The sequence below is a fragment of the Papio anubis genome, chromosome 1 (assembly GCF_008728515.1).
Source record: "Papio anubis isolate 15944 chromosome 1, Panubis1.0, whole genome shotgun sequence".
Lineage (NCBI taxonomy): Eukaryota > Metazoa > Chordata > Mammalia > Primates > Cercopithecidae > Papio > Papio anubis.
The window spans coordinates 82,525,270-82,541,239 of NC_044976.1; the positions used below are offsets into that span (position 1 = coordinate 82,525,270).

The 15,970-nt window shown below is 33.6% G+C and overlaps 1 protein-coding gene across 7 annotated transcripts in view; it reads left to right on the top strand.

The window, feature by feature from the left end:
- Nucleotides 1-15,970, top strand: part of PRKACB (protein kinase cAMP-activated catalytic subunit beta) — a 166,308-nt gene that overhangs the window by 78,857 nt on the left and 71,481 nt on the right. The gene's annotated exons all lie outside the window — the stretch shown is intronic.

Consider the following 15,970-nt stretch of genomic DNA (forward strand, 5'->3'; position numbering starts at 1 on the left):
TATACATATGACTCAAATGCAGGGAAAACTTGATTATGCATGAATCACATTCTTTCTAGGCATGTTAAAATGTTTGGACTTACAACTTTGCTAAAATGGTGCTGTGGAACCATTTTTGGTGCCATACACTCTAAAAGATAAATTGCACATATAAACAATACTAGTGCTGCCATTCTACATCTCACCTTGGACCCTCCTCAAGGTATTTCTGTGACTCCAATTAGAGGAACAATAGAATTACCCTTGAAACTTTTGCCCTCTTTTGTGTGTTTGTTTGATCATCAAATAGCACTAGGGTTTGACTCTTTCTGTTTATGTATTTGGTAGCAGTTAAGGAAGAAAACTCAGTTTAACAACAACAGCAAAATCAAGAATTTACTCCTAGGTTTATACAGCACCTTCACAGTGTTATAGAAGCTTATTTGAATTAATTTTTTACTGAATCAGAAATTTTTTTACATTCTTCAAACTATTTTTGGGAGATTGAGGAAACATATATTTCTGCCTTTTTTCCACTTAAAAGGTTTTGGGTTATTTATAGTCTTTACTATATAGCAAGTTGATAGATGAGGAATATTAATATATATCTTCAAGTTAATGAACTGTTGAATATTGAAATAGTGGTATATTATTAAACTTTACCATGTAACAAAAGCTTGTTAATTGTTGTCCTTTCCCTATTCTTTTAAATTGCAGTCTCCTAAATCCTTTTGGAAATTATTTTTATGTATTTCAAATATCTTTTAATTTAAAGTTAAATGAGGAATGAAGACAGAATTTAATTAATTTCAGTTTCATTAATACCTGCTCCTCACATACTGGGTGTTTAGTAAAAGTGTCTCAAATAAATGAATGTTAGGGGTTTTTAATAATTAAAAGTTATGTTTGAACTAGACTTTCACCACTTTTTAAATGTATGGGGCCTGTGATGCTTTCTAAAACATATTTTAAAATCTAGTAATGAAAAATAGTATCATGAACCATGATTTCTATTGGATAAACTTCTGTTTTTTTGTTTTTTTGTGTGAAGTCAAAACAAATAGGATCATTGTACACAAATAAAATTAGGAACAAACCACGTAGTGCTGCAAATAATATGCATGATGTAAGAAACCACGTAGTGCTGCAAGTAATATGCATGATTCAGTTTAAAGAGTAACTGAATGTTCATTAATTAAGTATTCCTCTACTTGACTTTCCTTTTTATATCCCCAAATACCATAATAGAGATAATAATTTTATATGTAAGGATGAGTATGGTAGCATAAAGCTATAATTTCCTATTATGAAATGTGTTGTTGTAGAGGAGAAAACACTGATAGAGCTGAAATAGAGGAATCTGATCATTTCAGAATTCCAAGGTTTATTTTGGTGGTGAAAACACAATTTTTATTTATTTGATGAATGAGTTATAGAAGGAGTTCTGACTGTACAAAGTTACATATGAACCACATTCTTCAAAGCTACTTAAAGCAGTTTATTTGCATGACTTGTTTGACAAGGGAATGTAATATCTCCTGATGATAAACACTGAATATGTTTGTTCCTAAAGTGTTTTTATAATGAAGTAAACTAAGCATAGAAACTACATCAATTTACAAAAAAATTCATAAACCATTGTATAAAGATCAGTTACCAGTTTAGGAGACATGAAATGCAACAAGCTTTAATCCAAGTTTCTTTCTTGTCCAGTGACATTATATATAGGAAGAAACACAGAACAAAAGTCACATAGTGGTCTCCAGGTGTTTCAGCTTTTGCTATTAAACTAAGTAACAGAAATTCCTGTTTGATTAAATAAATATATAAGAGCTAATTGCATGCACATATAAATACATGCAGTTCAAAGAAAAGCATGGAAGAATTCTGCTTTTTGTTCCAACTCAGAATGAATGAAAGCATTGACATGCATTAAGTTGTCTTTCTAACAAATTCATTATGGTTAGCTTTTTAATCTTCCCTTGATCATAAATGTGTAGAGTTATACAATGCTGGCTTAATGAAGGTCTAACTGCAGTATTATAAGAAGCAAATAGGTCAATACCATCAAATACTTTTTCTTTCTCTTTTCCTATGTGAATTGACAGGCTATTTCTCTTGTAAATACAAATCCATATGAGTAAATCTTAGATTTAAATATGATATTAAACACATGAGCAATTTTGATTATGGATGTCCTCAAGCAAAATTATAAAGTGATTACAGTAGACCACTTTAGTCAGTTTTACCTTTGCAAATTTTATACAATCTCTCAGTTTACCTCCTATTTGTTAGCCCATTGAATCTGTATCATTTTAACTTCTCAGCTAAAAGACTTTCCACCTTGTCTTTTTATCAGCTTTTTCCACTTGAAACTATTCCATAAGCTTCTTGATAATAGTCAATTTCTACTCATTTGGTAAAACTCTTTTGAGTATTTACTATATCATAGTAAGTAAGCAAGATTCTAGGAAGAATAAGATCTAGTTCTTACCCTCATAAAGAAGAGTAGGAAAAGCAAACATAATATAATATTCAAGGCATAATGAAATAGTTGCTTTAAAATGTCTAAGCTTACTGTGGAAGCTAAGTGTAAGAAAAAAGTTACTAAAGAGAAAATGGGGGCCTTCAAAAATATTAAAGAATTAATAGAATTTTGAGACCTAGAGAAGAAGGTTATTTTAAGAAAATAACACACAAATATGTGAAAATATGAACATTTAGAACTTACTTAAAAGGTTTAGTAAGATATAGTCTAGAAAATTATTTTCTGGATTTAATCTTTAAAAGTTTTCTATTAGACATCCAGAATGTTGTACTACACGATATTAGTGGGCAGCCAATGCAGTTTTTTAAAGCGGAAAATAATATAATGCAACATTTGTTAAAAGAGCCTAAAGATTTTAACTAGCATGATACAGGATAAGTTAACTTACTTTACTACAGGGAAATGTGTATACTACTGTACATCTTCCGTTTTTGCTGGGCATTTACTTAGAACTAACGCTTTTAACATGACAGTCAACATGGCAATGAATAGTCAGATAATGGATTCCTTTTGCCACAGTGCTTGTTCAAGATGCTGCTTCTGTCTGGAATTCTCTTTCTTCACGTCTACCAGTGATGAGATTTGCCCATACTTTAGGCGTCCTCTCAGGTATCATCTCTGTAACAAAACCACCAATGCATCCTATTCATCTCTCCTTCATCCTTATTAGAGTCTATACTCTTCTTTATGTTCTTATATCATCTTATACTTAACTTTTTTTGTAGTTTATTTATAGTATTTAAAATGTATTACTATTAATCCTTATGTGTCTATCTCTTATATTTGATTTTTAACTCCTTGAAGGCAAATAACTTGTCAGTTTATTTCAGTATTACTAGCATAATTTTCAATAAATCTTGAGTTATTTGTTAAATTAACATTAAACATCACTGCAGTATTACACAAATGAGCTTCTTACTAATTTGTTCTATTGTGATCTTTGCAATTTATTTTAAAAGCCTGTGGCCATTAACCAAAAGCAGTGAAGTGCTGACCTGGCTCTAGTAAATACCAATTTTCAGTGTTACCTGTGTATTTTTATCATGATTTTTAATAAAAATTTAAATAACAAGCAGACTTTATAGTAAAACTAAAGTAGTTGGAATATTAAATGATGTTGAAATCAGGAAATGATTCCATGGGCCATATAGCAATGCAAGTACTATATCAACTGTACTAACATAACGAGAAGCTTTTACTTGCCTGTGCTTTGCAAAAATAGCCACATGACAGAGTTAGAAGAGAGCTTGCTACTCAAAGTGTGGTCCCTGTCCAGCATTATTAGCATCTCCTGGTAGCTTGTTAGGAGGAAGAATCCCAGGTCCCACCTATAGACCTACTTAGTCAGAATCAGCATTTTAAAAAGATTTCCGGCTGATTTATATGCGCATTAAGGTGTGAGAAGCACTTTTTCCCTAATAACATTTTAATATGATTTCCAAATGTATATTTTCACTGGAGAAAATTTTGAAACTATAGGAAAAAAACAAAGAAAAAGGTAAAAAAAAATAAATAAATAAACAATTCTGCCAAAAGTAATAATGACTGTTACCATTTTTGTATATATACTCTATTTTGTGTATAGACACACAAATTTCTACCAGCTCCAATTTTTTTTTTTTTTTTAAACAGAGTCTTACTGTGTCACCTAGGCTGGAGTGAATGGTGGGATCTCGACTCACTGCAGCCTCTGCCTCCAGGCTCAAGCGATCCTCCCACCTCAGTCTCTCGAGTAGCTGGGACTACAGGCACATGCCACCATACCTGGCTAACTTTTTGTATATTTGGTAGAGATGGGGTTTCACCATATTGCCCAGGCTGATCTTGAACTCCTGAGCTCAAGTGATCTGCCTGCCTTGGCCTCCCAAAGTGCTGGGAATACAGGCCTGAGCCACCGCACCCAGCCCAGCTCCAAAATTTGGCTCTTTCAATACATAGTGTTTAGTTACATTTTTCATTTTTCTTTACAAAGAGTTGTTCTACAATACTATTTTATATTAAATCGTAAGTTTATACCATAATTTATTTAACCAATCATTAGCCATCTAGGCTCTTTTTAATGTTTAGCGATTACATTAAAAAATGCCATGATAAACATCTGTATAACTAAATCTTTGTACATATTTAAGATTATTTTTGTATTTTATAGGATTAATTTGAAGAAGTTATGACCATTTTAAGGCTTTTGCATTAAATTAATCCAATTCCAGATAAACCTGCATATCCTTTTTATTTAATTAGTATAGTAATTATAGATTACTATAGTAATTATAATTCATAGATTATAGCACTTGAGAATATGTGAAAAAATTATGTAGCTACTATCCTTAATGATATTTTTAAAAACAAATTTAAGGCCGGATGTGGTGGCTCATGCCTGTAATCTCAGCATTTTGGGAGGCTGAGGTGGGCAGATCACTTGAGGTCAGGAGATCAGCAACAGCTTGGCCAACATGGTGAAACCCTGTCTCTACTAAAAATGCAAAAATTAGCCAGGGGTGGTGGTGCACACCTGTAATCCCAGCTACTTAGGAGACTGAGGCAGGAGAATCACTAGAACCCAGGAAGCAGAGGTTGCAGTGGGGCAAGATCGCACCACTGCACTCCAGCCTGGGTGACAGAGTGAGACTCCATCTCAAAAATAAAATAAAATAAAATAAAAAATTGAAAACACATTTAACATTGTAAAATTTATCCTTAAAAACAATGTATTGATATTTTAAAAAATTAAAAATATAATGGCCTATTATACTTCCTTCTGTTACAACTACCAGGGTCATGGTAAGAACATTATGTGTTTGTCTCCTCCAAATCTCATGTTGAAATGTGATCCCCAGTAATGGAGGCGGGGCCTAATGGGAGGTGTTTGGGTCATGCGGGAGGATCCCTCATGAATGGCTTGGTGTCCTCCCAATGGGTAATGAGCTGATTCTTGCTTTATTAATTCATGCAATAACTGGTTGTTTTTTAAAACAAACATGGCACCTCCCCCTCTGTCTTGCTCCCTCTCTTGGCCTGTGACACGCCTGCTCCCTCTTTGCCTTCTGCCATCATTGAAAGCTTCCTGAGGTCCTCATCAGAAGCAGATGTTGGCAGTCTGCTTCTTCTACAGTCTGCAGAACCATGAGCCAAAATAAATCTCTATAAATTATTCTGCCTCAGGTATTTCTTTCTAGTAATGCCAAAATAGACCAGTCCATAACAAAAATCTGAATGTGGAAAATATGAATTTCAGAATTTAGCTCCATTCTTTGTAAGTTGACACTGGAAAGTTTTATTTCTTCCTCCCTCCCCCTCAGCTTTATTAAGGTATACTTGACAAATAAAATTGCTTATATTTATAATGTACAACATGATGGTTCAGTATAAGTATACATTGTGAAACGACTAAAACAAATTAATATCCACCTCACATAGTTACTTTTTCATGGCAAAAAATTCAAGATTGAATCTCTTAGCAATTTTCATGTATAGTCATACCTCAGAGATACTGCAGGTCCAATTCCAGACCACCACAATACAGGTAAAGTCACAGTAAAGCAAGTCACACACATTTTTTGGTTTCCCAGTGCATTTAAATTATGTTTATAGTCTCTTCAGTGTGCAATAACATTATATCTTTTTAAAAGTACATATCTTAATTTAAAATTACTTTATTGCTGAAAAAATGCTAAAGATCATCTCAGCTTTCAGCGATTTCTAATTTTTTTGCTGGCAGAGGGCCTTGCCTTGATGTTTGACTGCTGATTGATCAAGGTATTGGTCGCTGAAGGTTGGGATAGCAGTGGCAATTTCTTAAAATAAGACAACAACGAAGTGACACACTTGACTGACTCTTCTTTTCATAAAAGATTTCTCTGTAGCATGTGATGTTTTTGGTAGCATTTTACCCACAGTAGAACTTCTTTTAAAATTGGGGTCAGTTCTCTCAAACTATGTTACTGCTTTACCAATGAAGTTGATATAATATTCTAAATTCTCAGGTGTCATTTCAATAATCTTCACAGCATCTTTACCAGAAATAGATTCCATTTCAAGAAACTACTTTCTTTGCTCATCTGCAAGAAGCAACTCCTCACCTGTTACAGTTTTATCATGAGATTGCAGCATTGCAGTCACATCTCCAGGCTCCACTTTTAATTCCAGTTATCTTATAATTGTTACCACATCTGCAGTGACTTTCTCCACTGAAATTTTAAACCACTCAAACTCATCTATGAGAGTTGGAAACAACTTCTTCCAAACTCCTGTTAATGTTGATATTCTCACCTCCTCCCATAAATCATAATGTTCTTAATGGCATCTGGAATGGTGACTCCTTTTCAGGTTTTCAATTTACTTTGCCCAGATCCATCAGAGGAATCACTATCTGTGACACCTATAGTCTTATAAAATATATTTCTTAAATAGTAAGACCTGAAAGTCACAATTACTTCTTGATCCATGGCTGCAGAATGGTGGTTGTGTTATCAGGCATGAAAACAACTTTCATCTCCTTGTACATCTCCATCAGAGCTCTTGGGTGATCAGGTGCATTGTCAGTTAGCACTGATATTTTAAAAGGAATCTTTTTCAGAGTGGTTCCCAATGGTGGGCTTAAAATAGTAAACCATGCTGCAAACAGATATGCTGTCATCTAGCCTTTCACATTCCATTTATAGAGTACAGGTATAGTAGATTTAGCATAGTTCTTGAGGGCACTAGGAGTTTCTGAATGGTAAATGAATATTGGCTTCAATTTGAAGTCACCAGATGTATTAGCCCCTAGCGAGTGATAACCTGTCCTTTGAAGCTTTGATGCCAGGCATTGCCTTCTCTCCAGATAGGAAAGTTCTAGATGGCATCTTCTTCCAATAGAACACTGTTAAGTCTGCATTGAAAATCTGTTGTTTAGTCTAGCCACCTTCATCAATTATTTTAACTAGATCTTCTGGATAACCTGGTGCAGCATCTCCATTAGCACTTGCTGCTTCACCTTGTATTTTTATGTTATAGAAAAGGGCTTCTTTCCTTTAAACCTCATGAAGCAACTTCTGCTAGCTTCAGACTTCTGCAACTTTCTCACCACTCTTAGCCTTTATAGAATTGAAGAGCATCAAGACCTTGTTCTTAATTAGGCTTTGGCTTAAGGAAATACTTACTGGTTTGATCTTTCCAGACCACACAGCTTTCTCTAAATCAACAATAAGGCCGTTTTGCCTTCTTATCATTAGTGTGTTCACTGGAGCAGCACTTTTAGTTTCCTTCAAGAACTTTTTTCTTTTGCATTCTTAGCTTGGCTGTTTGGTGCAAGAGGCCTAGCCTTTGGCCTGTCTTACCTTTCAACATACCATCCTTACTAAGCTTAATCATTTCTAGCTTTTGATTTGAAGTGAGAGATGTGCAATTCTTCCTTTCATCTGAACACTAAGAGGCCATTGTAAGGTTATTAATTGGCGTAATTTCAGTATTGCTCTGTCTCAGGGAATAGGAGGGCCCAAGGAGAGGGAGAGAAATGGGGGACCAGCTGGTGAGTGCAGCAGTCAGAGCACACACAACCCTTTTCAATTAAGTTCACCATTTTATATGGGTGCAGTTTGTGGTGCCTTAAAACAGTTAAAATAGTAACATCTGAACACAGATTACCATAACAGATATAATAATAATGAAAAAGGAAATATTGTGAGAATTATTAAAATGTGACACAGAGACATGAAGTGAGAACATGCTGTAAGAAAAGTGGCACCAATAGATTTGCTTGACACAAGGTTGCCCCAATCCTCAATTTGTAAAAAGTGCAGTATCTGCTGAGTGCAATAAAGCAACACACAATAAAATGAGGGGTGTGCCTGTATTAATGCATTATTATTAACCGCAGTTACCATGCTATATGATGAATCTCCAGGACTTATTCATTATGTCCAACTGAAATTTTGCACCCTTTAGCCAACATCTCCTAAATCTTCCTTCCCTGAACCCTCCCATCCTTCAGCCCCTGACAACCAGCTTTCTATTCTCCACCTCTGTGATTTTGATGTTTTTAGATTCCACATGTGTGAGATTACGCAGTATTTGTCTTTCTGTGTCTGCTTTACTTCACTTAATATAATGTCCTCCAGGTTCATTCGTGTTACCACAAATGAAAGAATTTCCTTCTTGAGGTTGATAGTGTATTCCATTGCGTAGAATACCATACATGGATGCCATATCTTGTGAATAATGCTGTAATGAACATGGGAGTACAGATATCTCTTAGACATGCTGATTTCTTCCTTTTGATAACATACTTAGAAGATTGCTGGATATATGATAGTTCATTTTTAATTTTTTGAGGATCATTCATATCATTTTCCATAATGGCTGTACTAATGTATATTGTCACCCACAATGTGCAAGGGTTCTCTTTTCTCCACGTCTTAACCAATGCTTATTATCTTTTGTCTTTTTTATAATAGCCATTCTAACAGATGTGAGGTAATAGTTCATTGTGGTTTTAATTTTCATTACCCTCATGATTAGTGATGTTGAGTATTTTTCATATACCCATTGACTGTTTTTATGTCTGCTTTTGAGAAGTGCCTATTCAAGTCACCTGCCCATTTTTTAAATTGGGTATTTGTTTTCTTGCTATTGAATTGTTTGAGTTGCTTACATATTTTGAATATTAACTCCTTATTAGATGTGTGGTTTGCAAGTATTTTCTCTCGTTGTATAGGTTGTCTCTTCACTCTGTTGATTGTTTTCTTTTTGCACAAAAGCTTTTAGTTTGATGCAATGAACAAACCAATAAGGAATATGAAGACTTTGAATCAGTAATCCAAAAAACCCCCCAACAAAATAAAACCTAGTAGTACTTCATTTCTTCACTGGTGAATTTCTATCGTTTAAGAAAGAATTAATGTCAGTCCTTCTGAAACTCTCCCAAAATAACTGAAGAAGGGGAAATACTTCCAAGCTCATTTACCAGGGCAGCATTGCTCTGATACCAAAGCCAGACAAGGACACTGCAAAAGAAAATTATAGGCCAATATCCCTGATGAACATAGATGCAAAAATTCTCAACAAAATACTAGCAAATTAAATTCAACAACACATTAAAGGATGACACACCACAATCGAGGATGGTTCAACATATGCAAATCAACATATGTGATACACTATTAACAGAATGAAGGGTAAAGGTTATATATAATCATCTCAGTAGAGTCAGAGAAAGCATTTGAGAAACTTTAACATTCTTTTATGATTGGAAACTTTTTAGTTAAGGAAATTCTGTACTTCTACATAATAAAGGCTACATAGGATAAGCCCACAGCTAACATCTTAATAGTAGTGAAAAGATGAAAGCTTTTCCTGTAAGATCATGAACAAGGGAAAAGATGCCCACTGTTATAACTTCTACTCAATATAATACTGGAGGTCCTATGCAGAGCATTTCAGCAATAAATAAATAAATAAGTAAATAACATCTAAATTGGAAAGGAAGAAGTAAAATATTTTACATGTGCACATGATATTATCTTATATATTAAAGACCCTGAAGACTATACCAAAAAAACTGCTAAAACTAACAAATTCAATAAAGAGGCAGGATACAAAATTAAAATACATAAGTCAATAGTGTTTCTGCATACTAACAATGAACTTTGGAAAAAAAAAATCAAGAAAGCAGTTCTTTTTACAGTATCACAAAAAATGCATAGGAATAAATTTAACCAAAGAAGTGAAAGATTTGTACACTAAAAACTGTAAAACATTTATGAAAAAGTGAAGAAAACACAGTGAATGGAGATATCTAATGTTCGTGGATCTGAAGAATTAATATTGTTAAAATGCTCCTAGTACCCAAAGCGATCTACAGATTAACTGCCATCTCTTCCAAAGTTTCAATGACAAGTTTCACAAAAATAGGAAGAACCATCCTAAAACTTGTGTAGAAACACAAAAGACCCTAATAGCCTAAGCAATCTTGAACAAAAACTTTTTCCACTTTTAAAAATTGGCCACTGAGTAGTAGCAGATGATCTGAGAGACAAAGAACTTTGAAAATAAAATGTCATTCAGAAAGAAGTAATAAGTTGAACAGGAAGAATGATATATGTCTGAGAGGTTGAATATTACTTTCATGTCCTGAAACCATGGTTGCTTTCAGCTCTGATGTTTCATTATTGTTATTTAACAAGTATGGCTCAGTTGAGAGACAAATAAGTTGTCATCTTTTAAATATTCAGTTTAATCACCAACACAAGGAGGTCCTTTCTTAGAGTCTTCATTCAGCTGCTTCAAGTATTGCTATACTCCTAGGAGTTTACTCATTCCAAGGAGACTAATTTGCTGTCCAAAAGTTAGCTGAAGAAAGTGATGGGGATTTTTATTTTTATTATTTGGAGACAGGGTCTTGCTGTGTTGCCCAGGCTGGAGAGTAGTGGTGCGATCATGGCTCACTGCAGCTTTGTTCTCCTGGGCTCAAGCTATTCTCCCACCTCAGCCTCCCAAATAGCTGGGAATATAGATGCATGCCACTGTGCTAGGCTAATTTTTTTTAAAGTTTATTTTTTGTAGAGATGAGATCTTGCTGTGTTGTTCGGGCTGTTCTTTTCTCCTGGGGTCAAGCAGTCTCCCGTGTTGGCCTCCTAAAGTGCTGGGATTACAAGCATGAACATATAAGCTAGTGATAGCATTTTTAGCAGCTGTTGATTTTACCACTGCTACGTTGTTTCATAATTTAAAAGTGGCCCCAACAAATTTTATGTACCTTGTCTTGTTGATGTGATGCCACTGGTCCTTGCCGAGACCTCAATGGTTCTTAATGACAGGATGATTCATTCTTCAGTATTATGTTCATTCAAAGGTTATGTCAAAGGATTTCATTTCCTTAATTTATACTCATATGCTTAGTCATCTTGGCTTCCTTGCCAAATTGGATGTGTGAGAAGGTACTTTCAGCCCATCTCCACACTGTACCAAAATTAGCCTTTCTTTCTTGAAATCTAGTCCAGGGATAGCAAACCAGTGGTCTGTGAGCCAGATGCAATTTGCAGATACGTTTTGTTTAGTTCTCATGATATTTTTAAAAATAGTTGAATTTTATATCATTATATAAAAATATACCATAATTTCAAATCAAGAGATTCATATAAATATCTGGACTTTCATATGCTTGAACCATTGGAGAAACTGATTTCAGTGGCCTCTTATTCTCTCATGAGAAAAAATGAATTGCACTGAGTAATTGTCCTGTTTAATCAGATAGACTCTATCTGATTTGCTCCAGCATTCACTATTTCTGTTGCTTTACCTGTCTGGCCTCTGTAGCCACTTGGATTTAGCCTACAATGTCTCTACTTTGCAGCCTGAATCACCAACCCAGATTATCCTTTCCTCTTTGATAAAGCCTCCTTAAGCGTATATTCCTACTCGTGAGCCACAGACCTATCACTAAAATCTATGAAAGAGATTTTTGTAATTCTGAACCTCAGAGAGGATGGAGTCTAGGAGTTAATCCCTTTCAGAATTCGTGTTTCGTTTTTTAATGCAGATCTATTTACCTTCTTTCCTTTAATTATCTCTGTTTACCACAGAGTATTGAGAAGGCATGGCCCTTACGAAGCCTCAAAAGATTTTGTTAAATCATTCCCCCAAGGTAATGGATGCCTACCAGCCTTACATTTGCATAATTAAATTGTCCACTGAAATGATTCTTCCCACAGCAAAGATCTGTTTCAAGACAATTGTTTTTTCCCTGGTAGAGAAGCATTTGACAGCTTTTTTTTTTTTTTTAATTGAGGTATGTTTTCATAACCATACAAATCCCTCATTAGGTGTATAATTCCGCATTAATTAGTAAATTTAAGGATTTGCACAACTATCAGCACAAATCAGTTTTAGAACATTTACATCACCCACAAAGTTCTTTTGTTACCCATATCCAGTCAATCCCCACTCTCACCTCAAGCTCAGATAAACACTGATCTGCTTTCTATCTCTATACATTTTTATTTCTGGATGTTTTATATAAATGGAATTATATAATATGTAATCTTTTGCTTTTGGCTTCTTACACTAGAATAATATTTTTGAGGTTCATCCATGTTATAGAATATATTAATAGTTGGTTCCAATTTATTGTTGATTTATAATATGTTATATGGATATAATACATTTTGTTTATCCATTCTGCAATTGATGCACATCAGAATTAGTTTGTTTTTGGCTATTTGGATAATGTTGCTATAAATATTTGAAAACAAGTCTGTGTGAACATATTTTTATTGCTCTTGGGTAGATATCTAGAAGTAGAATTTCTAGGTCATATGGTAAATTTATGTTTTAAAGAAATTGCCAAATTGTTTCTCAAAGTGGTGGTACCATTTTGTGTTTTCACCAGTAATGTAAGAGGGTTCCAGTTTTTTCACATGCTCATCAACACTTGGTATCATCAGTCTTTCTTTCTTTCTTTCTTTTTTTTTTTTTTTACTGAAACAAAGTCTCACTCAGTCACCCAGGCTGGAGTGCAGTGGCGATTCTCCTGTCTTAGTCTCCTGAGTAGCTGGCATTACGGGCGTGTGTTTTTGGTAGAGATGGGGTTTTACTATGTTGGTCAGGCTGGGCTTGAGCTCCTGACCTCAAGTGATCTGTCCGCCTCAGCCTCCCAAGTGCTGAGATTACAGGCATGAGCCACTGTACCCAGCTCATCAAGCATTTTGCTTATGGCCATTACATGGGTGTGAATCCATTGTTCACAATTGTTTCACTTTGTATTTCCCTAATAACTTTATGATGTTGAGCATATTTTCAAGTTTTTATAACCCATTTGTGTATGTACCTTGGAGAAATGTATTTTCAAATCTTCTCACTTTCAAAATTGAGTTGTTTTTCTTCTTATTATGAAGTCTCAAGAATTCTTTGTATATTCTGAACTAAGTTCTTTTCCATAAATATAAATTTCAAATATTTCCTTCTAGTCCATCTTATGTTGTCATTTTAAAAAATAATGTATTTGAAGAGCAAAATTTGTAATTTTAGTGAAGTCAAATTTATCATTTTTTCCTTTTGGGATTGTACCTTTGGTACCAGACCTTAAGAAATTTGTATCTAACCCAAAGTAATGAAGATTTTCAATCTGTACTTCCTTCTAAAAGTCTGTTTTTTGAGTTAATTTTTATATATGGTGTGAAGTATGAATTGAAGTTCTTTTTTTCAGTATGTATATCCATTTTTACTGCACTACTTGTTAAAAAGAATTTCCTTTCTCTATTTAATTATCTTGGCATCTTTCTCAAAAATCAGTTGACCATAAATGAAAGGGTTCATTTCTGAATTCTCAATTCTGTCCCAGTGAACTACATGTCTGTCCTTATTCCTATACTACACTGTCTTGATTACTGTAACTTTAAGGTAAGTTTTGAAATCAAGTAATGTAAGTCCTCCAACTTTGTTCTTCTTTTATCAAAATTGTTTTGTCTATTTTGGGGTCCTTTGCATTTTCATGTAAATTTTTGGATCAATTTGTCAGTTTCTAAAGAAAAGCTTTATTAGATTTTCATAGAGATTATATATTTAGTCCATGGATTAACTTGTAGAGAATTGTTATTTTAACAACATTGAATCTTGGAATCCATGAACTTGAAATGTCTCTCCATTTATTTACATATTCTTTAATTTCTTTAGTGTTCAAGTCTTGTAAAAATGATTTCTAAGTATTTTATTTCTGTTGATATGTGAATGGAGCCATGTCTTAATTTCACATTTGGATTGTTTGTTGCTAGTATATACAAATGTTATTGATTTTAATATTGATCTTATATCGTCCTATGATGTTGCTAAACTCAGTTTTTGGTTCTAGTAGTTTCTTTATAGATTTCTTATAATTTTCTACATATAGAATAATTTCATCTGCAAATAAAGACAGTTTTATTTCTTCTTTATCCTTTAATATCTATTTTCTTGCCTCATTGCACTGGCTAAATTTCCCAGTACAAACATGCATGGAAGTGGTGAATGCCTTTGTGCCCTATCTTAAGGGGAAAGCATTCCATCTTTCATCATTAAATATGACATAAGTATAGAGTTTCGCCTGCCCCACATGTCCTTTATCAGTCTGAGGAAGTTCCTTTCTCGTCCTGGTTATTGAGACGTTTTCTCATGGCTGTTGGATTTTGTAGAGTGCTTCTTCTGCATATATTGAGATGATTATTTGGTTTTATACTTTATTAATATAATGTAGTTCATTAATTGATTTTCAATGTTGAACCAACCTTACCTTTCATGGAATAAATCCCTCATGATCATTGTGTATGATCCACTGTATATGCTGCTAGATTAAGTTTGCTAGCATTTTGACAAAGGTTTTTGCATCAATGTTTGCAATGTATATTGGTCTGTGGTTTTCTTTTGATCTTTGCCTAACTTTGATATTAGGCCTCTTAGAATGAGTTGGGAAGTGTTCCCGCCACTTCTGAATTCTGAAAGAGTTTGTGTAGAGTTGGTATTATCTTTGAAGGTTTCATATAATTAACCAGTGAAGCCATCTCAACTTGAGCTTTTCTTTGTGGGAAAAAATTTAGTTACTAATTCAGTATTTGTGTTACAGCTTTATTTACATTTTCTATTTCTTCTTTAGTTAGTGTTGGTAATTTGTGCCTAACAGTTTTTCCATTTCACCTGTTGTTTTATATGATTGGGATAAAGTTGTTTGTAGTATTCCTTTATAATCCTTTTAATTTATCTAGCATCAGTGGTGATTTCATAGTTTCATTACTGATTTATATAATTAATAACTTCTCTGTTTCCTTTTTATTTATTTTGTTTTGATATTTGGTCAGTCTAGTGAAAGTTTTGTCAATAAGACTTTTGGTTTCATTCATTTTTATCTACTGTTTTTCTATATATTTTGCTGAATATATTGTATATAATATGATACTACTATAATATATAGTAATCTCTCTATATATGAAGCTTAAGTTACTGATTTGGAACTTTTATTCTTTTTTACTCTAAATGGTTAAAGCTATGAATTTTTTTCTGAACCCTGCTTTATCTATATCCAATAAATGTAGATATGCTGTAGTTTATTTTCATTTACCTCAAAATATTTTCTAATTTCTCTTGGAATGTCTTTGTGATTTAATATCTAAATATTTGGAGATTTCTAAAATTTCTCTCTGTTTTTATTTCTAACTTAATTCTGTTGTGATTATAGAATATATTTTGAAAGATTTAGCAAACCCTTCAAATTAATTGAGACACTATATTTTCTAGCATTTGCTTAATGTGTAGAATATCCATGTGTGCTTGAAAAGAATGTGTATTCTGCTGATGTTAAATGCTGTATTTTATAAATGTCTAGATTTTTTTGATGGTGTTATTTAAGTTGGTTGTCTCTTTTCCAATTTCCTGTCTAGTTTTTCCATCAGTTATTGAGAGAGAAGTATGGAAATCCCCAACTATTAGTATTAAATTTTT